At 35.0% G+C, this 23,313-nt stretch overlaps 1 long non-coding RNA gene across 2 annotated transcripts in view; it reads left to right on the plus strand.

Moving 5' to 3' along the window:
- The window catches only part of LOC118522981 (uncharacterized), a 567,305-nt gene that overhangs the window by 382,559 nt on the left and 161,433 nt on the right, over window positions 1–23,313 (plus strand). For both annotated transcript variants that reach the window (XR_013446910.1, XR_013446909.1), the window contains exon 6: window positions 11,807–11,870. This is a non-coding gene — a long non-coding RNA (uncharacterized LOC118522981). The remainder of the gene's footprint in view (window positions 1–11,806; window positions 11,871–23,313) is intronic.

Genomic DNA, 23,313 nt, shown 5'->3' on the forward strand with positions numbered 1-23,313 from the left:
AGTGTCATGGTAGAAGGCAATAGAAAGAAGATGCTTTTGAACAGCACTTTAAGGAGAGATTTTAAAAATAAAAAAAAAAAAAAAAGCTAAGTGGTGAGCGTGTGTTGGGAAGAGGCGAAGATTTTACCTAATATAGATGGTGCATGAGAACTACCAGTTATCATCAATAGAAATGAGAAGTTAAGGCATGTATTTTGTTTTGTTACCCACAAATGTTCATGAAAATGTTACCTAAAGGAAATATTGGTGTCTGATGACTTTTAACCTTCACTTAAAAAACATTTTACAGGTGTTTAGTTAAGAGCAGCTAAAGAATATTCTAAATTTGAGTGGCATTTCCTTTGGACATTTCTGTGTTTGGTTAATGTTATATCTGGAGTGTTTTCTCATTTTATGTCACCGTGCCAGTTTACTTGCCAGTTTCAGAAGTTCACAGTCATCCTGCCTTTCGCCCTCCAGACACACACCCTTTCATGTTACAGACCTCTATTTGGGGTCCCTCTTGTCCTTGCTGGAACGCTCCTTCCTGCTGTTTCACAACAGCTGTTCTTCGCTGGTGGTCTCTGCTGCTCCTGATCCCTCTGCATTTTCTCAGAGCCCAAGGACAAACAGGATAATAACTTTCTTTTGCCACTTTTATTTCAATTTGAATTATTTGGTAGACTTTGAGTCTTTTAAAATCATAATTCAAGAAAAATTTGTGTTAGAAAACCCTCAAAAGAAGACACTATGAACATAAAATATATTCTTTGATTGAGAAGACATCTTAGCCTGATCACAGCTGATCCAGATTAAATTCCTTATTCAGTTAGGCTGTTGTTTGAAACTATTCACAACTAATAATAACCAGATAATAGTAAAACAGTGTAAAACGATTCTTTGAACTATGCGTGGGCTTTAGTTAAACAGCATCTTGATGAAATACCTCAATAGTTTATGATAATGCTACTATTATCATTAGTATTATTATCATTCTTATTGATTCTTCTGACAAGTCCAAAATATGCATTTGCTCAATAACTTATCCTTGAGAAAGATTAAAAGGAACTCTATTTTCCCCTATTTAGGGATGAATAAACTTGAACAAGGAGAGATCAAACAACTCTCTTTACTCTTTGTTATAACTCAGATCAGAATCTAGACATTCCAGAGCAGGATAAGAATTACAGCTGATCTCTAAGATCCAAGTGTTTTTCCCTTCCTCTTTGGGAAGTCAGAAATTGCTACCTGTTCTTTTCTTAGAACCATTAAATAATACATATGATGTAGCCACATATATAAAGGTATCCTAAGAGTAAAAATCTGACTTTTATGACAATAGACAAAAACAATATCATTTATGAACAGATGTGAAATAATGTCTCTGCTTATTTGGTATAAAATGAACATAAGACAAAAATTCTGCAATATTAGAGAGTAAATATTTTTAGGTTAAGGAAAAATATTTTTTCAATATAAAAATTCATTAAATATAAGGAAAAAAGGAAGAGAAACATGAAGTAGGATAAGGAAAACAAAGGGGTAGACAGAGAAAAAGCAAGAGATAGGACTGGAAATAATAACTTATATAATAATAACTTATGGAAATAATAACTTAATAACCTATAACTTGATCTTCATGTAGAGATGCATTCTCCCACAAATTACAGGAATTAACTAACTGGTCATTCTTTACATGTTCATTCACTCAGTGGATATTTATTAAGGGTATTCAGTCCCCTGGCCCCATGCTAAGTGCACAGCATCCCCCAAATAACCACACAAATAAGTTCTTGGATTCCCTTTCAATTATTCTTGAACCTGAGTTAAAACTAGTGTATCTAATCAGCGATTCCCAATAGCAAATCCCTGAATCTGTACTAGTCAATGAGAAGGGTTTTACATGGTTTCACAAACAAACATTAATAAAAATTTTGTCTATATTATGAATGTACATAATATTATATACATATTATTTTATACATAATATTATGAATTTTTACTAAGGGTATGTTCTTCCAACTTTTGGTGTAAAAACAGTCTTTATTTTATAATAAATGGTAGGATTTTTTTAAATTTCCTTTCCAGAAGAAATTAAAATTTGATAACCTTAAAGGAAAAATATATTTAAAAACCTGGCTTAATGCAGCTTCTAGTTTAATGGTGGAAAAATAAAAACAATTTCAATACAGTGAAATAAATCCCAGAAGTGAGGATATGCCACTGTGTTGGGACAGAGGAAGAAGGAATGGTCTCTTCTGGGGTCAAGGGAGAATCTGAAAAGGAGATGACACTAATCTGGTTCATGAAAGATGAGTAGAATCCATTATTTAATGAAAGCAAGAATATGCCAGGCAGAGGGAACAATGCAAAAGCATAACGCCACAGAAGGAAATGGGCACTCCCCAAGAATGGCTAACAGTTTGATATGGCAGGAGGAAGGGAAGGGAAGGGGGGTGGGGTGGGGAGTAAAGCCAAGATGAGGTCTCACAAAGCCCCTTATAAAATGCTGATTTATGACAAGTTTGCATGTTAGAGAGGTCATACTGACAGTGTGGAGGACAAACTTAAGAGAACTAGACCAAAGTTTGAGAGAACAAGTGGAGAACTATCATAATAGTTCAGTACAAAGGATGATAGGGGCCTGAACCAAGGCATCAGAAAGGAAATAAAAAGTATCCAAGAGCTGTTCAGAAGGTAGAACACATAGGAACATGCAATGAAGTAAATGTGAAGATTGAAACCCTGGCAGATGAAATGTAGTCAATAGTAATTGTTGAAGACAATTTTAAAAAGTTAAATCTACTATAAGCCATATAGTAAATAAACTTCAAAGAAGAAAGTTTGTAAGGGCAGTTTTAGACATACTGAGTTTAAGGTCTGTGGAATATCTATAGTATATCACTATATGTCCTGTAGTTAGAGTGGAAGACAATAGCAGAAAGACCTTGAGTGGCCTACGAAGGCTCTGTAAGAGGTAGAAGTAGTAAACATCATTCGGTTTTATACACTTGCACTTCTCAGATATTCTAAAACACAAACAGTTGCCACCTCTTGCTATCTCATTTGTAGTAAATTAATTGCTATAATTCATTAAACATTATGTTTATGAAAGATCTTTGCCTTTGAAAGGCCAATTTAAGTTCAAAATCATGAAAACATTTTTTATTATGTTCAGTTAGCCAACATACAGTAAATCATTAAAATTTTTTAATATCTGATAATATCATGAGTTAGATAAAGAAATGCTTTGGAAATTACGATGAGATTTTATGTTTTATCTCCTGAATCATCAGAAACCCATGAAATATGAAACAAAAGCAATATCAGTAATTACTAATAAGTAGCATTTAGCATATGCTAGCACTTGACATATATTAAATAATTTAACCTCACATTTTTATCAGGTAGGTGTTACTATTATCCCCATTTTACAGATGAGCAAAGTGCGGCGCAGATAGCTTAAGAAAGTTGCTTGAGTCACACAGCATCTAAATGGCAAGTTTTGACCCAGGCCCTCTATGTTTGTAACCACTTTGCATTCCATAGTGACCACACACACACACACACACACACACAATTTGTTCCCATTTTAAAGATATGGAACTCAAGTCAAATTTTTTCTGTTGCTTTTCTATAATTTTAGACAAAACACTCAAGTTCTGCATAAAATCTGTGCAAAGCAAGTGGTATTAAAAATAGTTTTTAATAAAATTATTAGAATAGGGACAGTAATGATTTACTATTTCCATCATATAATTTTGCTCTTGCCATTTTTAAGTGGGAAATTAGCGATATTTGGTTTAATATTATAACTTAATATATTTCTTAGTATCATTGAATTAACCTTTTAACAACAAATGCACATTCTGTTTTTTAATATGTCTTTTCATGTCTGAATGAAAGTGTGATTATTTTCTTCCCAAGGCATTCAATACAAATCATATCTTCTAGCATGGACTTAGTCTTTGTTATAAAACAATGTGTTAAATCCCCCATTAATTTTAGAAATGTAAAATTTAGTGACAGAAAATTTAATTATGATGCAATAATTTTAATTGTTTTGAAATGTCTAACAAATGTTTATTATTGGAAATCTAAAAGACTGAAGAATCTATCCTGAGGAAAGAAATGATCAGTTGGAATGTTTAGAAGTAGTATAGAGGTATTTTTACCACGATTATTTGTTTCTAAATGGAGAAAGAATTCATCTTTTACATTTTAATATAATTTATAACCCAAATCTTGATGAATACAATGAGTCTAATCAGCAATTGCAGACATTTCACAGTATCATTAATGATCAATTTTGTGTAAAACATAATTTACTTTTGGTCCCTTAAGAAGAAAAAAATAGATCCTTAGTTTTGATAAATAAAGTACAAACTAATCGGATATTTATTATATCAGGAACTTTGATTCTTTTTTTTTAGAACATCTATTTTTATTCTTAGTGTTCACACATATCAACTAAATACATTTTCATCACAATCACTCATTCACAAAAATGCACCTGTATTGTAAATACCAGACTGGTAGAAAAACTTCTGTTTAATCTTGGGTGGTCTCTTTGCCCAGGTTTGATTAAATATGTCTTTTCACAACAGGTGACTTTTTAATTGTTTTCTTATGGCAACCCATTTATTCCTCAGGCTTTGTTTGGCTTGCATTAGTTTTCAGAGTTAATGACCATGTGTGAGAACATGCTGAGTACAGGTGGCCAATGGCTTTGCAGAGAATGTGGGTGTTATAGCAAATGCAGCGGGCAAGTGATTTAACTTTACCAATTAATACAGTGGTGAATAGTTCCCTAACCCTCAAGGCCTTTCAAATAGAAAACAAGCTCAGAATAGGCACTTGGTAATGCAAGTATGAAATAAAGAATAAAGCAGCTTGTTCTTTGTATTTATTGGGCTTCCTTTCTTTAGTGGGCTCTGAGTCTTTTCCCTTGTGCGGCTTAAGGGCTCAAATCAACATTTTCAGAGTGGCTTCTTTTCTGTGTGGGCAGTTCTATTAGTAAACTGGGCGTTTTCCTCCCTCTGACTTTTTGTATCTTATTGTTCTTCTGGAAGGCTGTCAGGACAGCAGCTGAGTTCCTGGGGCTGCCTTGCATTTCCTCTTAAGCAACAGACATGGGAATGACAATAATGAGGAGCACTGTGATCCCTAGTACCCAAGATAAATTCTAGTTATTAGATATCCCCAAGATAAATTCAATTGAAGTTGAATTAGTAGTAAAATAATTATGCATAGGCAATCCTGACTGAGAAGAACCAAAAGGAAAAGTGAGATCGTTGGCCTACCTTGGCTGCCAGAAACTAGCACCAAACACAGAAAGAGCTTTTCCACTGGGCTTAACATTTTTTTTCCCTTTCTGACAAAAGGAACATTTGTTTGCAATTAGCTTAGGTAAAGGAAATAGCATCTGAAGTTTTGTTTTCCAATTGGAATGACCCCAGTGACCAGCTATGAAGACACTTGGAATATTTGTTCAGTCTTGGTTAGGTATGCATGGGAGTGGAGCAACTTTAACAAATGCAAGTGTCTTTGCCAACTATTTGTAAATTCCAAAATTATGCAATTACAAATTATGAAAATATATACATATATACTTAAAAATGTTTCAAGTGAAATTTACTGAATTCAACTATAGTACCATCTCAGGATTATAAAAACCCTTTGTGTTTTGTGATGTGTGCTACATTGATAAGTACCAATGAACATAGCACGTTTCTACAAGTGTCAATATGATGACCTGCCAAAAACTGGGGGGGGGGGGGTAGTTGTAGACAATGCCTACAAATAGTTGAACTTAATTTAAACCAATAAGAAAATAAACAAAAAACATGTAATCTACTAGGAAATCTATGTTGTACTGCATCTCATTTCCTTTCAGGGCATCAACTAATTCCTCTATTATCAGAGAAAAAGAAGGGGTTGGAATTTTATTGGCCTTTCTTATAAGTAATCAAATATCTTCAAAATGATTTCAAAATGTTGGATTTTCAGATGTGACCATTCAGATTCTTCATTTGTGACCAAACATTGAAACTTTGAATACAAATAGTATTTATACTATTTTAAATATTAAAAAATATATATATAGCCTTGAATTCTGACTTATATCAGTTAACTTTAGTGGTTACTTCTTTAAAATTGAATCAATATGGTTTAATGGGGAAAAGAAGCCTTTAATACTAAAATACTCTAAGAAAAACCAAACCTGTTTTCCACGTTCTACCACCTCCTCCCCTCTTAATTCAGTGTTACATGGAATATATCTGTGCCTCTGAGTATACTCATTTTCTACACAATGGAGTAAACAATAAACTGAGAACAGGAAGGGGTGATTCTTCTCTCCCAGTTTTCTGATAGGAACATTTCTATAAAGGCTAAGTTAGAACATTGTACCATTGGGGCAGAAGCCAAGATCTCTACTTCGAGCTTGGAAGTATTCACTATCGTGACCTCACATGTTCAAAGTAAAAAAAATGCTTTTCTTCTACCTTGTTCATAATAGCTATGTGTACCTCTCAATGCCCTTCAGTATTCACTGCAGTAAATTGGTAGCCAAACCACTCTTGTCTTGAAAAACAAGTAATAGGAATTTAGGTTTCTATGAGAAATTAAATGAGAGCAGAGTGTGAATCAGGGGCAGGAGAGATTTAGTGGCTGAATTGAACACCTGGGACAAACATGTTTTACGTGTACTCTACCAATTCTGTCCTAGATCTTCCTTCCTCAATTCTACAGTTTCTTTGATTTTTTTTTTATTTCCAAGTCAAGCGAGAAGACCTCCAAAACTTTTCCTTCTTTCTCAGGAATGAGTTAGTTTAAAAAAAAAAAAAAAAAAAGATTGATTTATTTATTTGAGAGAGAGAGAGCATGCAGGGGAGGAGGGACAGAGAAACTAGCAGACTCCGCTCTTAGTGCAGAGCCTGACTTGGGGCTCGATCCCACGACCCTGAGATCACCATCTCAGCTGAAACCAAGAGTCAGAAGCTCAATCGACTGAGCCACCCAGCTGCCCCCTTTTTTATTTCTTCTTGTTCTTTCATTTTTATTATAGAATTTACTAAGCAATTTCCACTAAAAACTTTAAGTATTTTAATGGGGATTTTAGTAATTCTATAGGTTGAAAAGATTGATATCTTTAGAATACTGAGTTTTCACAGTTAGTAATCTATTTCTCCATCGTCTTCATTATTAACTTCAGTAAAGTTTTAATGTTTTTTATTAAAAGGCTTATCTATCTTTTGTCACATTTATCTGAATGCTCTTTGTTTTGTTACTATTTTAAATAATATTTTCTAGTCACATTTTCTTTTCTTTTTTTAAAGATTTTATTTATTTATTTGACAGAGAGAGAGAGAGAGCACAAGTAGGCAGAGCGGCGGGCAGAGGGAGAGGGAGAAGCAGGCTCCTCACCGAACAGAGAGCCCAATGCGGGGCTCGATCCCAGGTTGCTGGGATCATGACCTGAGCCGAGGGCAGACACTTAACTGACTGAGCCACCCAGGTGCCCCTAGTCACATTTTCTTATTACAGTTGATGTATAAGAACTTCAGTTGATTTTCTGAATTGATTGTATCCAGCAATTTTACCAAACTCTTTTTATAATTCTAATAACACCTTTATATATTGGTATTTTGGTTGCTTATTGCTTTATAACAAACTCCTCTAAAACATTGTGGCTTAAAACAATAATTATCTTATTATATCTCACAATTTTGTGGGCCACTTTGACTTACAGGTTTCCTTCCTCATACTCTGCTAGTCTGTTTTGATGTCAAAATTATACTGACTTCAAAAATGCTCACTGGGGAGATTTCTAGTATCAGCTCCAACATGTAAAGAGCTTGGAAGTCATAATTCTCACTGTCACAACAAGGAAAAAAATGAACAAAGTAAAAATCAATGATTTTTCATAGGTCCCTCAGAGAATTGAGGTCACAAGGCAAACTACAACCTCAAGATCTGGAGAGGTAAATATGTGTAGTCAGAACTAAGACTGGCTTACCAAAAGGCGAGCACATTGGAGACCATAATTGGACTATAGAATAATAACAGTGGATTACAACTTAGAGTGTATAAAACACAGTCCCTATATTAGAAGGAGTTCTTAAGGAAACCCAAGGACAACAGGGGAGGAAAAGCAAAACAAAACAAAGAAACCATAAGAAACCAAAGCCTCTGGCACCTATAGCAATATCATGCATGAAACACAGTTTAATTCCCAGCCATAGTCACATAAAGCCTGACAAAAAGCCCTAATTACTCCAGGTCCTATTACTCGATACTTCATGTCCAGCTTTCAACAAAAATGTACATGACATGTTAAAAGTCAAGTAAAAACAGTCTGTGGAGACAAAGCAAACATCTCTGAATCTGTTAAAATGGTTTTGAATTCTCAGATAGGCATTTTAAAATAACTATGATTAACATATTAAAAACCCTCAAGAAAAGTTATGCTGCATGTAAGAAGAGATTTAATTAAAGCAGAAAGAAGAATCAAAAATAAAAGCTAGACGTAAAAAATTGTTGTAACAGTAACAAAAAATACCTTTGATAGTCTCGTCAGTAGACTGGGCACAGATGAATAAAGAATCAATTTGCTGAACTATATGTCTGTCCATAGAAACTTTCCAAACTGACATGTATATAAAAAAATGAAAACAAAAAAAAGAATATAATATCCAAGAACTATGTGACAATTACAAAGGTATAATATACTTATATATAGAAGTGGCAGAAGGAAAAGAAAGAGAGAAGGAGCACAAAAAATATTTGAAGCAATAATGGATGAGAATTTTTCAAAACTAATGACAGTCATTAAATCACAGATCTGGGACTCCTAAGAACACCAAGCACAATAAATACAAAAAAATCTGCATCTAGACACATGCATTCAAAGTGAAAAAAATCCTGAAAGGAGTCAGAGGTGGGCTAGGGGGGATACTTTATTTAGAAAAGAAATATATCAGCCTTCTCATCAGATATGATGCCAGCAAGAAGAGGGTGGAGTAAAATATAATGTTGAAAGAAAAAAATGTGAATCCAGAATTCTGCATCCAGTGAAATTATTCTTCAAAAGTGAAGGAGAAGTAAAAACTTTCTCAAGGAACAACTAAGAGAATTTTCCGCCAGCAAAACTGTCTTGCAAGAAATAGTAAAATAAATTCTTCAGGGAGAAGGAAAATTACATAAGTCAGAAACTTGGATCCATGTAAAGGAGAGCATCAGAGAAGGAATAAATAAAATTAAAATGTTTATGTTTCTTATTCTTAATGATCTTCCAGAAATCTGTTCAGACAAATAATAGCAATTCTATTAGGTGATTATGGTGTATGTATAAATTAAATAACAGCAATGTGTTAAGAGACCAGAGAGAGGAATTGGGAATACTATATTATAAAGTAATTAGTTTGCAGTAGTTGGGGTTAGATTAGTTATAAGTATATATGGAAAAATCTAGAGCAACTGCTTAAAAATTTTAAAAGAAGTATAATTGATAGACTAAGAGATGAAAGAAAATGGAATCATGTAAAAGTTATAACCAAAGAAGGCTAACAGTAGCAAATGCTGGAAAGGATGTAGAGCAACAGGAACTCTCATTCATTGCTGGTGGTAATGCAAAATGTTACAACCAGTTGTAAGACAGTTTGGCACTTTCTTACATAACTGAAAATACTCTTACCATATAATCCAGCAATCATGCTCTTTGGTATTACTCAAAGTAGCCTGATTTTTATTTTTTTTTTTAATTTGAGTATTATTGACACACAATGTTACATTAGTTTCAGGTATACATTTTAGTGATTTGACAAGTTTATACATTATGCTATGTTCAGCACAAGTGTAGCTACTATTTATTTGTCCCATTACATCACTATTACTGTATCAGTAACTGTCCTTCTCCCTTTAACCAGTTTTGCCCAACCCTTTGCCCTCTCCTCTCTAGCAAACATCAGTTTGTTCTCTCTATATATAATTCTGATTCTGCTTTTTGTTTGTTTATTCATTTTCTTAGATTTTATTTATGAGTGGAATCATATGGTATTTGTCTTTCTCAATCTGATTTATTTCACTTAGCATAATACCCTCTAGATCCATCCATGTTGTCTCAAATGGCACAATCTCCTCCTTTTTTCATGGCTGTGTAATATTGCATTGTGTATATATGCCACAGTTTCTTTATCCATTTGTGTATTGATGGACACTTAGGTTGCCTCCGTGTCCTGACTATTGTAAATAACACTGCAATAAAAATAGGAGTGCATGTATTTTTTGAGTTAGTGTTTTCGTTTTCCCTGGATAAATACCCAATTGTGGAATTATTATTTCTATTTTTAGTTTTTTGAGGAACATCTATACTGTTTCTCATAGTGACCACAACAGTTTACATTCCCACCAACAGTGCACAAGTGTTCCTTTTTCTCCACATCCTCGCCAACACTTGTTTCTTGTGGTTTTGATACTAACCATTTTGACAGGTATGAAGTGATATCTCATTGTGTTTTGATTTGCATTTCCCCGATGATTAGTGATGTTGAACATCTTTTCATGTGTCTGTAGGCCATCTGTATGCATTCTTTGGAGAAATATCTGTTCAGGTCCTCTGCCCATTTTTAATTGGATTATTTGTGTTTTTTTGGTGTTGAGTTATGTCAGTTGTTTATATATTTGGGATATTAACCCCTTAATGGGTATATCATTTGCAAATATTTCCTCCCATTCAGTAAGTTGTCTTTTTTTCTTGATGGTTTCCTTTTCTGTGCAAAACCTTTTTATTTTTATATAGACTCAATAGTTTTCTTTTTTCTTTTTGTTTTCCTTGCCTCATGAGACGTATCTAGAAAAATGCTGCTATGACTGATGTCAGAGAAATTACTTCCTGTGTTTTATTCTGGAATTTTTATAGTTCCAGGTCTCATATTTAGGTCTTTAATTCAGTTTATATTTGTGTATGGTGTTACAAAGTAGTCCATTTCCATTCTTTTGCATATAGCTGTCCAGTTTTTCCAACACCAATTATTGTTAAAAAGACTCTTTTCCCCATTGTATATTCTTGTCTCCTTTGTCATAGATTAATTAATCCTCCTTTGTCATAGATTAATTAATCAGATAAATATGGGTTTATTTCTGGGGTCTCTATTATGTTGCATTGATCTATGTTCTATTTTTGTGCCAGTGCCATACTGCTTTGATTACTGTAGCTTGGTAGTATATCTTGAAATCCGGAATTGTGGTACCTCCAGCTATTCTTCTTTCTCCAGATTGCTCTGATTATTTTGGGTCTTTGTGGTTCCATATAAATTTTAGTATTATTTGTTTTAGTTTTATGAAAAATGCTTTTAGTATTTTGATAGGGATTGCATTGAATCTGTAGATTGCTTTAGGTAATATGGACATTTTAACAGTATTAATTCTTCAAGTCCATGAGCATGGAATAAATTCCATTTGTTTGTGCCATCTTTAATTTCTTTCATCAGTGTTTTATAGTTTTCAGAGTACAGGTCTTTCACCTCTTTGGTAAAGTTTATTCCTAGGTATTTTATGACTTTTGGTGCAATTATAAATTGTGCAGGGTTTTTTAAATTTCTCTTTCTGCATCATTGTTGTTAGTGTATAAAAACACTACCAATTTCTGGGTATTAATTTTGTATCCTGCCACTTTACTGAAATTATTACTTTTACTAGTTTGGTTTTTTTTTTTTTGGTGGAGTTTTTCGGATTTTCCATGTATAATACCATCTATAAATAGTGACAGTTTAAAGTTCTCTTACCAATATGAATGACTCTTTTTAATATTTCTGTTCTTTTTCAGTTTTTCACCATTGAGGATGATGTTAAGCTGTGGATTTTTCATATATGGCCTTTATTATGTTGAGGTATGTTCCCTCTAAACCCATTTTGTTGAGTTTTTATCATGAAGGATGTTGAATCTTGTCAAATACTTTTTCTGCATCTTGAGATGATCATATGTTTTTTATCCTTTGTTTTGTTGATGTGGTGTATGACATTGATTGACAAATATTCAACCATCCTTGCATCCCAGGAATAAATCCCTCCTGATCATGGTGAATAATCTTTTTAATGTATTGTTGCATGTGGTTTGCTACTATTTTGTTGAGGACTTTGCATTATGTTTATCAGGGACATTGGCCTGTAGTTTTCTTTTTTTGTGGAGTCTTTGGTTTTGGTATCAGGATAATGCTGGCCTCATAGAATGTATTTGGAAGCTTTCCTTCCTCTTCTATTTTTTGGGGGGGGGCAGAAATAGTTTGAGGAAAATATGTTTTAGCTCTTTTAATTGTCTGGTAGAATTCACTTATGAATCCATCCAGTCCTGGACTTTTATTTTTTGGGTTTTTTTTTTTTTTTTGATTACCAGTTTAATTTTGTTACTTGTAATCAGTCTGTTCAGATTTTCTATTTCTTCCTGGTTCAGTTTTGGAAGATTGTATGTTTCTAGGAATTTATCCATGTATTCTAGTTTGTCCAGTTTGTTGGCATATAATTTTTCATAATGCGCTCATATAATCTTTTGTATTTCTGTGCTGTCATTTATTACTTCCCCTCTCTCATTTCTATTTTATGTATTAGGTCCTTTCTCTTTTTTTATTGATGCATCTGGCTAAGGTCTGTATTTTGTTGATCTTTTCAAAGGACCAGCTTTTGCCTTCACTGTTTTTTTTCTATTGCTTTTTAGTATCTATGTCATTTTTTTTCTGCTCTGATCTTTATTATTTCCTTTCTTCTACTCACATTGGGTTTTGTTTGTTCTTTCTCTAGTTCCTTTAGGTGTAAGGTTAGATTGTTTATTTGAGTTTTTCTCGTTTCTTGAGGTAGGCCTGTATTGCTATATACTTTCCTCTTATAAGTGCTTTTGCTGTGTCCCATGATTTTGGTCTGTTGCTTTTTCTTCTTCATTTGTCTCCATGTATTTTTTCATTTCGTTTTTGATTGCTTCATTGACCCATTGGTTGTTTAGTATAATATTGTTTAGTCGCCACATATCTGTGTTTTTTCAAGTGTGTGTGTGTGTGTGTGTGTGTGTGTGTGCAATTTATTTCTAGTTTCATACTGTTGTCAAAAAGATGTATGGTATAATTTCTAGCTTCTTAAATATATTGAGGCTTATTTTATGGTCTAATATGTGATCTATTCTAAAAAGTGTTCCATGTGCACTTGAAAAGAATGTGTATTCTGTTGTTTGGGATGAAATGTTCTGTATATATCTGTTATGTCCATTTGATCCAAGGTGTCATTCAAAGATGTTTCCTTATTGATTTTTCTGCCTGGATGATCCATCCATTAAGGTAAGTGAAAGGTTAAAGCCCCCTACTGTTATTGTATTACGGCTGATTACTTTTTTATGTTTGTTATTAACTGCTTTAAATATTTGGGTGCTACCATGTTGAATGCAAAAATAATTACAACTGTTATATCCTCTTGTTGGACTGACCCCTTTATCATTATGCAATGCCCTTCTTTGTGTCTTGTTTTAAAGTCTATTTTGTCTGATATTAATTGCTACCTTGGCTTTTTCTGTCTTTCTTTTTTTTTTTTGCATCCATTTGCATGGTGAATATTTTTCCATCTCTTCACTTTCAGTCTGTATATGGCTCTAAGTCTGCGTTGAGTCTCTTATAGGCAGCATACAGATGGGTCTTGTTTTTTATTTTGTTTTATCCATTCCACAGGTCTATGTCTTTTGATTGGAGCATTTAGGTCATTTACATTTAAAGTAATTATTGATAGGTATGTACTGATTGTCATTTTAAAAATTTGTTTTCTGGGGTGCCTGGGTGGCTCAGTTGGTTAAGCGACTGCCTTCAGCTCAGGTCATGATCCCAGGGTCCTGGGATCGAGTCCCGCATCGGGCTCCCTGCTCTGCGGGGAGCCTGCTTCTCCCTCTCCCACTCCCCCTGCTTGTGTTCCCTCTCTCACTGTGTCTCTCTCTGTCAAATAAATAAATAAAATCTTTAAAAAAAAAATTTGTTTTCTGGTTATTTTGTAGTTCTTTGTTCCTTTCTTCTTCTCTGGCTCTCTTTCTTTGTGATCAGTGAGCATTTATAGTGTCTTGTTTGGCTTTCTTTCTCTTTCTCTTTTGTGTATCTATCATAGTAGGTTTTGGGTGTGTGGTTACCATTTGGTCAATATATAACATCCTAAGTAAACAGCAGTCCATGTTAATATGACAGTCATTTAAGTGCAAACACATTCTTAAAAACAAAAACAAAACAGAAGAAGAAAGAAATCTTCTTCTTTTCACTTCTTTCCCCTTCTCTTCCTTTTTTACTCCCTTCTCCATATTTTATGTATGTGTTGTTATATTTTATATCTTTTTTTTTTTAAGATTTTATTTATTTGACAGAGAGAGACACAGCGAGAGAGGGGAACACAAGCAGGGGGAGTGGAAGGAGGAGAAGCAGGCTTCCCGCCGAGCAGGGAGCCCGATGCAGGGCTCGATCCCAGGATCCTGGGATCATGACCTGAGCCAAAGGCAGACACTTAACGACTGAGCCACCCAGGTGCCCCTATTTTACATCTTTTTATTATTATTTTTCTTATGGCCATTCCTTTTCCACATAAGAAGTCCCTTTAACATTTATTGTAAGGCTGGTTTAATGATGATGAACTCTTTTATCTTTTGTTTGCCTGGGAAACTGCTTATCTCTCCTTCAAATCTGAATGATATCCTTGCCAGGTAAAGTATTCTTGGTTGTAGGCTTTTTTTTTCCCTTTCAGTACTTTGATTATATCATGCCACTCTCTTCTGAGTCACAAAGTTTCTGCTGAAAAATTAGCTGATAGCCTTATAGGTTTTCTCTTGCAGGTAACTTTTTGTTTCTCTTGCTGCTTTTAAGATTCTCTCTTTATCTTTAACATTTGATATTTTAATTATTATGTGCCATGATGTGGACCTCTTTGGGTTCATCTTATTTGGAGCTCTCTGCCTCTTGGACTTGGATATCTATTTCCCTACCTGGGTTCAGGAAGTTTTCAGTTATTATTTCTTGAAATAAGTTTACTCCACCTTTCTCTCCCTTCTTCTTCTAGGACCCCTATAATGTGAATATTTGTTCATCTGATGTTGTCCAAGAGATCTCTTAATCTATTCTCATTTTTTTAGTTTTTTTCTCTTTTTGCTCTTCAGCTTGTGTGCTTTCCATTATCTTATCTTCCAGATTGCTGATACATTCTTCCAAATGCTCAAATCTACTGTTGATTCCATCTAATGTGTTTCTTTATTTCAGTTATGGTATTCTTTGTCTCTGATTGGTTCTTTTTAATATTTTCTATCTCTTTATTGAAGGTCTTACTGAGTTCTTCTATTCTTTTCTCCAGCCTAGTAAATATCTCTATGATAATTCCTTTAAATTCTTTATCAGGCATATTGCTTATTTCTGTTTCGTTTAGTTCTTTTTCTGCATTTTGTTATTGTTGTTCTTTCTTTTGGAGCATATTCCTCAGTCTCTCCATTTTGCTTGACTTTGTGTTTTTCTATGGATTAGGTGAAATGGCTCCCTCTCCTAAAGTTGAAGGAGTGGCCTCATGTATGGTGTCCCCTATGCAGACTGTATGTACTTGGTGCCTTTGGTCGCTGTCTGGAGCTGTGATTGCATATGCTTGTTACTCTTTTAAACCATGGCATGTTTCCATCTCTCTGACTGTTCTCTTGCCATTCCCTCTATCTTTGGTTGTTCAGTAGCTGTTCAGTCAGCCCTCAGTTCTTCAGAAGTTGTTCTATTAATAGGTGTAATTTGGTGTGTTCCATGGTGGAGATGAATTCACAGTCTTCCTACATCAAGCTTGTCTTGAGCCCAAATTAGGCATTTTAGATGACATGAACAAATTTTGCAATAACTTCATAATTTGTTCATTATTCTCAGCACAGCAGTCAAAATGATCCTACCTTGGATGTTCTCTGAGAGCAAAAAATGTTTCATTTCCATAGGATTTGACATATAGATGTTCAGTGCCATGTGTTGATTGAAAAAAAATTATGCCCTCCTGAGTTTAGCTTGATGCAGCCAAAGAATCTAGACACAGATTTTGTACCTTTCACAAAAATTAACGCAGAATGGACCATTGAATGGACTGAAATGTAAATTAACAAATTGGACTTTAAAAATTAATTTTTCTCCCATAGAGGAAGATACTACTCAGAGAATAAGAAGGCAAACTGCAGACTGGGAAAAATGTTTTGCAAAACATATCTAATAAAAGCCATGCCTTCAAAATATATAAATAATTCTTACAATTTAAGAATAAGAAAATAAGCAACCCCATTTAAATATGGGCAAAAGAAACACCTCATCAAAGAAGATACACAATACAGATGGCAAATAGACCAGTGAAAAGATACTCAACATTAAATGTCATTAGGGAATTTTAAATTTAAAAAAATGAGGTATCAGTACACACCTATTAGAATGGCTAAAATCCGGGCACCTGGGTGGCTCAGTTGGTTAAGCGACTGCCTTCGGCTCAGGTCATGATCCTGGAGTCCCTGGATCGAGTCCCACATTGGGCTCCCTGCTCAGCAAGGAGTCTGCTTCTCCCTCTGACCCTCCCCCCTCTCATGTGCTCTCTCTCATTCTCTCTCTCTCAAATAAATAAATAAAAATCTTTAAAAAAAAAAAAAAGAATGGCTAAAATCCAAGACACTAACAAGAACAAAAAAAACTCACACCTCCAAATTTTGGTGCAGATACAGACCAACAGGAACTATCATTCATTAGTGGTGAGAATTCACAATGGTTCAGTCTTGCAACTCACACCTTGGCAGTTTCTTTCAAAACTAAACATAGTCATACTGTATGTACCAACAATTACATCCTAGGATGTCTTGAATTGAAAGCTTATGTCTACACAACAGCTTTCACATAATGTTTATAGCAGATTTATTTATAATCACCAAAATCTAGAATCAAAGAAAATGTCCTTCAATAGGTGAGTGGAAAATTATGGTATAGCCGTACAATGAAATATTCAGTGATTAAAAGAAATGAGCTATTAATCCATGAAAAGACCTTAAATGCATATTGCTAAATAAAAGAAGCAAGTCTGAAAATGCCACGTACTATATTACTCCAATGATATGACATTCTGGAAAAGGCAAAACTATAGAGGCAGGAATAAGAACAGTGGTTTCCCGGGATTGGAGGGTGACAGGATAAATAGAAAAAATACAGGAGGTTTTTAGGGCTGTGAAACTATGATATTTTAACAGTGGATACATGGCATTAAGCATTTGTCAAGATCTATAAACTGTAAACACCAAGAGTGAGCCTTAATATAAACTATGAACATTAGTTAATGAGGGGCTCATTAATTAATTGTAACAAACACCACACTAAAGCATAATGTTACTAATAGGGGAAACTATATGGGGGGAGGTGGTATATGGGAACTCTACATACTGTCTGCTCAGGTTTTTGGTTAACCTAAAACTGTCCTAGAAACTAAAGTCTGTTTTTTTTTTTTTTTAAAGTAACTGGAGAATAAAACCACCTTTTCTATTATTCTTAAGACTATGTTAAGAACTTGGCTGAGCAGTTCTTTCCTCCATATATTTTAACTGTGGCCCTGAATTAATGTTCTGCTGGCACATGGACTGGTTGCGATGTCCAAAATGGCTTCGTTTACATGTCTGGAGTCTTGGCAAGAATGAATTAGCAGCTGAGCTTATGTGGGACTACCCATCTGAATGGGGATATATGGCCTTCCCAGCAAGCTGTTCTCAGTGTAGTTCAACTTCTTACATGGTGACCAAGGCACCCAGAGAGAAGATTGCACAGGGGTGGAAATGGAAGCTGCTGGTTTCTTAAAGCCTGGGCCCAGAAACTGGTGTATCCTCACTTCTGCCATATTCTTCACAGAGCCTACCAAGATTCAAGGCTAGGAGACATAGAACCCAGGAAGGGTGTCAAACAATTTATGACCCTCTTTAATCTACCACATTGTTAGTGAGAATGCTAACATTTCATCGTAATTATAATATTTACTGTAGATATTGTAGATGATTTTATGCCTTTTACTAGCTTAATGAAATTTTCTTCCAACCCTAATTTGATATTTAATGAATTGATGTTGAACATTTTTAAATACTTTTTCCTTATATACTGAGATGATCATATGGTTTTTCTTCTTTATATTAATGTGGTGTATTACTCAGTATATAGATTCAGTAACTGTAAATGAATCTCAAGTAAGAATTGCTTAATAAAAGTTTCTTTCTTTCGTATTTAGTAGACCAGGCATGATATAGTAGACCAGGCATGATATAGTAGACCATATATGATATAGAATCTGTTCCAGATTCTTTCTGCCTTTTGCCTCCATTCTTCAATGTGTTTACAAGGGTATTGTATTGATATCAACATTTTGCAAGCAAAAAAGGAAAAAAAGTTGAAATCAGGTATGCTCCTGCTCCTTTTTATTTAAGAGAACTGAATGGAAGTTAAATGCATCACACCATCTGGCGTCCTTTTGGCCAGAATTTAGACCCAAGACAGCATGTATTTGCAAAGAAGCCTGGGAAATTAGTGTGCTATTCTGGGAAAATACACGCTCACACTAAAAAAATTCAAAATAAATTTTAAAAAACCCCACTGTATTTCTAGAAACTCATATTTCTCGGCAAAACTTCCATTTATACGGAAGAAGGAGAAAATAAATATTGGGACAATAACTAGTCTTGATACATATGGTTACCTATAGGAATCAATTTCCTAACATTAATCCAAGGTTGTGTTTCTGTGATAAATGTAGTTAGCTCATGCTGAATCATACTTTTTAACAGTGCTGATTTGGTTTATAACTGTTTGATTTAAGACATTTTTTTCATAAGAGAAATTCTTATGAATTTCTATTCTAGTCTGTTTTAGTATCAAAGTTATGCCACTCTCAAAAAAAAATTAATTTGGGAGTAAAAATGTTTCTTAAAATTTCTCTTTTTTTCATATACATTGGTATTATTTCATTGAAGTTGGGTCTCTTTATTTCATGGATGTACTACCAACCTAAAATCACTTTAGTTACTTTTTTCTGAGCATACAGATAGCCTGTATGAACACAACCTGAAATGAGGGTTGGTTGTTCTTCCTCTCCTCCAGATGCCAAGTTGAAGACAGATTTTGGTTGCTTTGTTAGTTTTTCTTTTGTTTTTCTGTCACTTTCTGTTTGACAGTTTCATTTCCCTCTTATCCTTACAATGCCAACGAAATCCCTTTTTTTCCAGCTTTATAGTGGAAATCCCTTATGTGGGCTCCTAACTCTAGGCTAGACTATCTCCTTAGGCTAATTCCCATACAACCATCAGAGCAGAAAATTCAAGGTATCCAAGTTTTTCAGTAAGGTCAAAGTAGGTTTTGATGATTGGTTACTTTCTGGATGTTCTTCTCATTTTTATTCTCTGTGGGATTCTTTGTTATCTTGCCACTTCAGCAATGCAGGTATAAACATGTTTAGTCTTCCTGCTACACACACTCCAGCTTTTCAGCTATTTCAAGTGGCAAAGTCAGAGTTTGAAGTCTACTTTACTGCCAGAAAGAGAAGTGACAAAGGGCATCTAGAACACCTCTCTTAACGCTCCTTCATTCAAAGTTTCTGTCATTATATAGGGTCAATTATTTAACTCCCTTATCACATATATCAATGTAATTAAAGTTTGCATATTACTTTTAGCAAAATGCATAAGTAAACAATGAAAAAGTAATTAAGTGTAATGTTCCAGGTAATTGCCTCATTCATATCTTTAAGTGAATGTGTTGCCTAAAGAATATATCAGATTATATGACTTAATTGTTCATAAATCTTTCACTGCTCACAGTCGCAGAAAACAATGCTGCTTGAACTCGTCAACCATACATTAAAAAATTCTCAGGGCGCCTGGGTGGCTCAGTCAGTTAAACGGCCAACTCTTGATTTCGGCTCAGGTCATGATCTCAGAGTCCTGGAATTAAGCCCCTCGTCCAGCTCCACACTCAGCAGGGAGTCTGCTTGAGGATTCTCTCTCTTCCTCTCCCTCTGCCCCTCCCCCTGCTATCTCTCTATTTCTCTCTCTCAAATAAATAAATAAATCTTTTAAAAAAAAAATCTCAAAAATGGCCTCAGTGCATGTTTCTCATGCATACAGTTGGAGCTACTACACAGAGCAGGTCCACATTGTTTCATGAAAATTACCTTCACCGTCTTGCCTTGCTGCCTGTGATACTGAGATACTCTCTACCTGGCTTGAGTTTTAATCTTACATACACCTATCAAAATCTTTGCTTTACTTGCTATTAATGCCTCAATCACTTTTCAGGTCCACTAACCATATGTAATATCTCCTCATCTATATTACCAAAACTCACCTCCAAAACTTTTCAAAATAAAGTGACCTTGTGATTCATATTATAATCATCGCTCAGTATTGCCCACCTGTCTCTCTAAACCATATCGCTTCTGAGGACAGAGATCATGCTTCAATCACCTTGTAAGCTCCCTAGGAATCTAGAACTTCACTCATTAGTGTACTTGTCAATATACACTTATTGAATTCAGTTGTCTTTCCCTCTTTCTGTTTCTGTGAAATCACAGCACAATAAATATAGATTGCCAAAGTTATCCATGTCAGGCATTGGAGATCTTTTCCACTGACACTTAAACGTCAATAAAATACAATAAAACAAAAATAAATAAATAAAATAACAAGCAGAGAGGACACTTTCACAACACAACAAGGGGAGTTTTATGAGTGGAAAGATTTAGCCTGAAAGGCAGGCGTCTCTGTGGGCCTCTTGGAACTCCGCAGCTGTACTTCTGGCTGCAGTCTCCGGTTCATGAGATATTTTCTAAGTCTGTTGTTGTTATTAATTTGAGGAGAAGAGGTCTCTGTAGAGGAAAAAAATCCAAGATTTTTTGTTTCCTTTTCCATCACTCACAGTCACTGTAATGTCAACACCATTTAGGTCAAATTTCAGGCATTCAAAACGTGCAGCTTCATCCAGCTGCAAGAACTAAAACTTTGCAAGAGCACTACAGCCTGACCAATAAAATATGTCTGAGGGTGTTAGTAACAATTAGCAGGTGTGTACCTTCCCCGGAAAGTTTTCCTATGACATGAAATGTATGAAGTAGTATACTTGGATTTTATAAGAATTACATATAAGCATATATATATCTTTTTTTACTAAAGGATCTCAAAGAACTGGAGTTATTCAACCATGTGTATATGTTACAAAGGGGCGCCTCAACCCTCATCAAAGATTCCTTCTTGGATAAGTTCACTGGGCTCTGCTGCCCAACAATCTGTCCTTGAATCCCTTCTCTTCCATTTCCAGGAGGATTAAAATCCTCTTCAAGTTACTTAATTTATCCAGCTTTTGGTTTCTTCACATATAGAGTGGAGATAATGATATCAAACTGATGGTGTTACTATGAGAATTCAACACAGTAACACAGGTATTGGTTTTAGCCCAAGATGAGCAATCATTAAATGTTAGCAATTCTTTTTAAAATTATTTTATCATTATTAAACTACAGATGGATTGCTATCCTTCTGCCTCTCTCATGTCTTCTCTTCTTCTGTCTTCATCTTCATCATGCAGTCTAGTAGCTTCATCATGCACACTTCTTCTTGGCCGCGAGCCACACCCTTCCTCTCTACTCTGCCAACACCCACACAATCAATCAAGTCAGTAAGGCACTTACAACCCGCTTACTTCTCCCCCCTCTTTGTTCTCCAGCTATTTCCACCTTACCAATCCCCACATTTCAATAACCCTTACTCTCCAATTTCTCTTCCCTTGTTTGTAAACTGAAGCAAGTCACTAGACAGTAGTGACCAAGTCAAGTGACCTCAACTGGGCTCTCACTGTATCTCAGCAAATCTTTTATTTATCATTTGTTGACTCCCTAGTGCATTCCTCACCGCAGCTGTTCCAAATGTTTCCGCTGCACTCAAGTCCCTAATCCCAGTGCTCCCCCCTCCCCTCTAAGCACATAACCTCACCTCCTACTGGGAAAATTGAAACCATCCCAACCTAAGCTTACCCAATTGCCTTCATTTCCACTCAAAAAATCTGTGCATCTCTCCCTCTTTGCTTTTGCATTGTTTTGAGGAAATCATTCCCTTTGCAGGGAAACAGCATCATGCTGTGGTGGAGTGCTTTGGGTTTGGAGTCAAAGTTAAATACTCTTTGTTGACATGGAGTGACCCTGACAAGTTTTCCAGCTTCACAACCTCAATGTCATCATCTCCAAAATAGATGTACAATTTTTCTACCTTACAGGGGATAGGGGGTAATTAACAGATTTTTGGCAGATTGTAAACATTTAACAAATTACGGCTATTATTATTATTTGAAAAGCTGAAGCTCTTAACCTACATTCTTGAATCTATCCTAATAAAGATGGCAGTGATAATAATGATGATGATGATAAAGGTAAATAATAATCTCTATGCCTTTTCTAATAAGTTTCTTCCTCAATTAATCTCTTTTCTGTCTTAATTCTCTAACTCAACCCAGTTCATTGGATATTTCTTTCTACCTTATACATGGTCAAATCTTCCTTTCCTTTGAAAGAAAAATAAAAAACCTGCCCTCCTTTCAAGCTAAAACCCCATTTTTCACACTTTTATTTTAAAGATTTTATTTACTTATTTGACAGAGAGAGTGAGAGAGCACAAGCATGGGGAACAGCAGAGGAAGAAGGAGAAGCAGACTCCCCGCTAAGCAGGGAGCCCATGGGGGGCTCAATCCCAGGACCCTGGGATCATGACCTGAGCCGAAAGGCAGACGCTTAACCAACTGATCCACACAGGTGCCCCTCATTTTTCAAACTTTTGACCTGAATCCTTGAAAAATATTCGTGTCCTAGCTCCCATTTTGTCTTTTCCAAATAGTTCTTAAAACTCTTTAGTGTAACTCCCCTACCCTACTCCAACTGTTCCTTGAAAAGCACTGTTGAACTCCTACTCCTACGTACTGAACACCATCATTTCCTCAGTCTCCAGCCTCAGACTCTTTTGTAGCACTTGTTCTGACTCATGCACTCCCTTCTCTGGTTTCTGTAACTTCATACAAACATTGCTCTCTTCTTTCTCTCTATCCTTTACATGCTATTATTGTTCACTCTATTCCCAAAATTTAGCCATTCTTCAAAGTTCAGTCCTTGGCTTTATTCCTGTATTTTTTCCTGAGCAATCATATTAATTCTCATAGCCTTAATGATTAGATTCTCGTAGTGGATGCTCATGCTTAGGCAATTTTGTGTTCTCTGCCACATGTTTTCTTTTTTCTCCTTATCAATATAAGACTATTTGTATTTTAAGTT

The sequence above is a fragment of the Halichoerus grypus genome, chromosome 4, assembly GCF_964656455.1.
Source record: "Halichoerus grypus chromosome 4, mHalGry1.hap1.1, whole genome shotgun sequence".
Classification (NCBI taxonomy): domain Eukaryota; kingdom Metazoa; phylum Chordata; class Mammalia; order Carnivora; family Phocidae; genus Halichoerus; species Halichoerus grypus.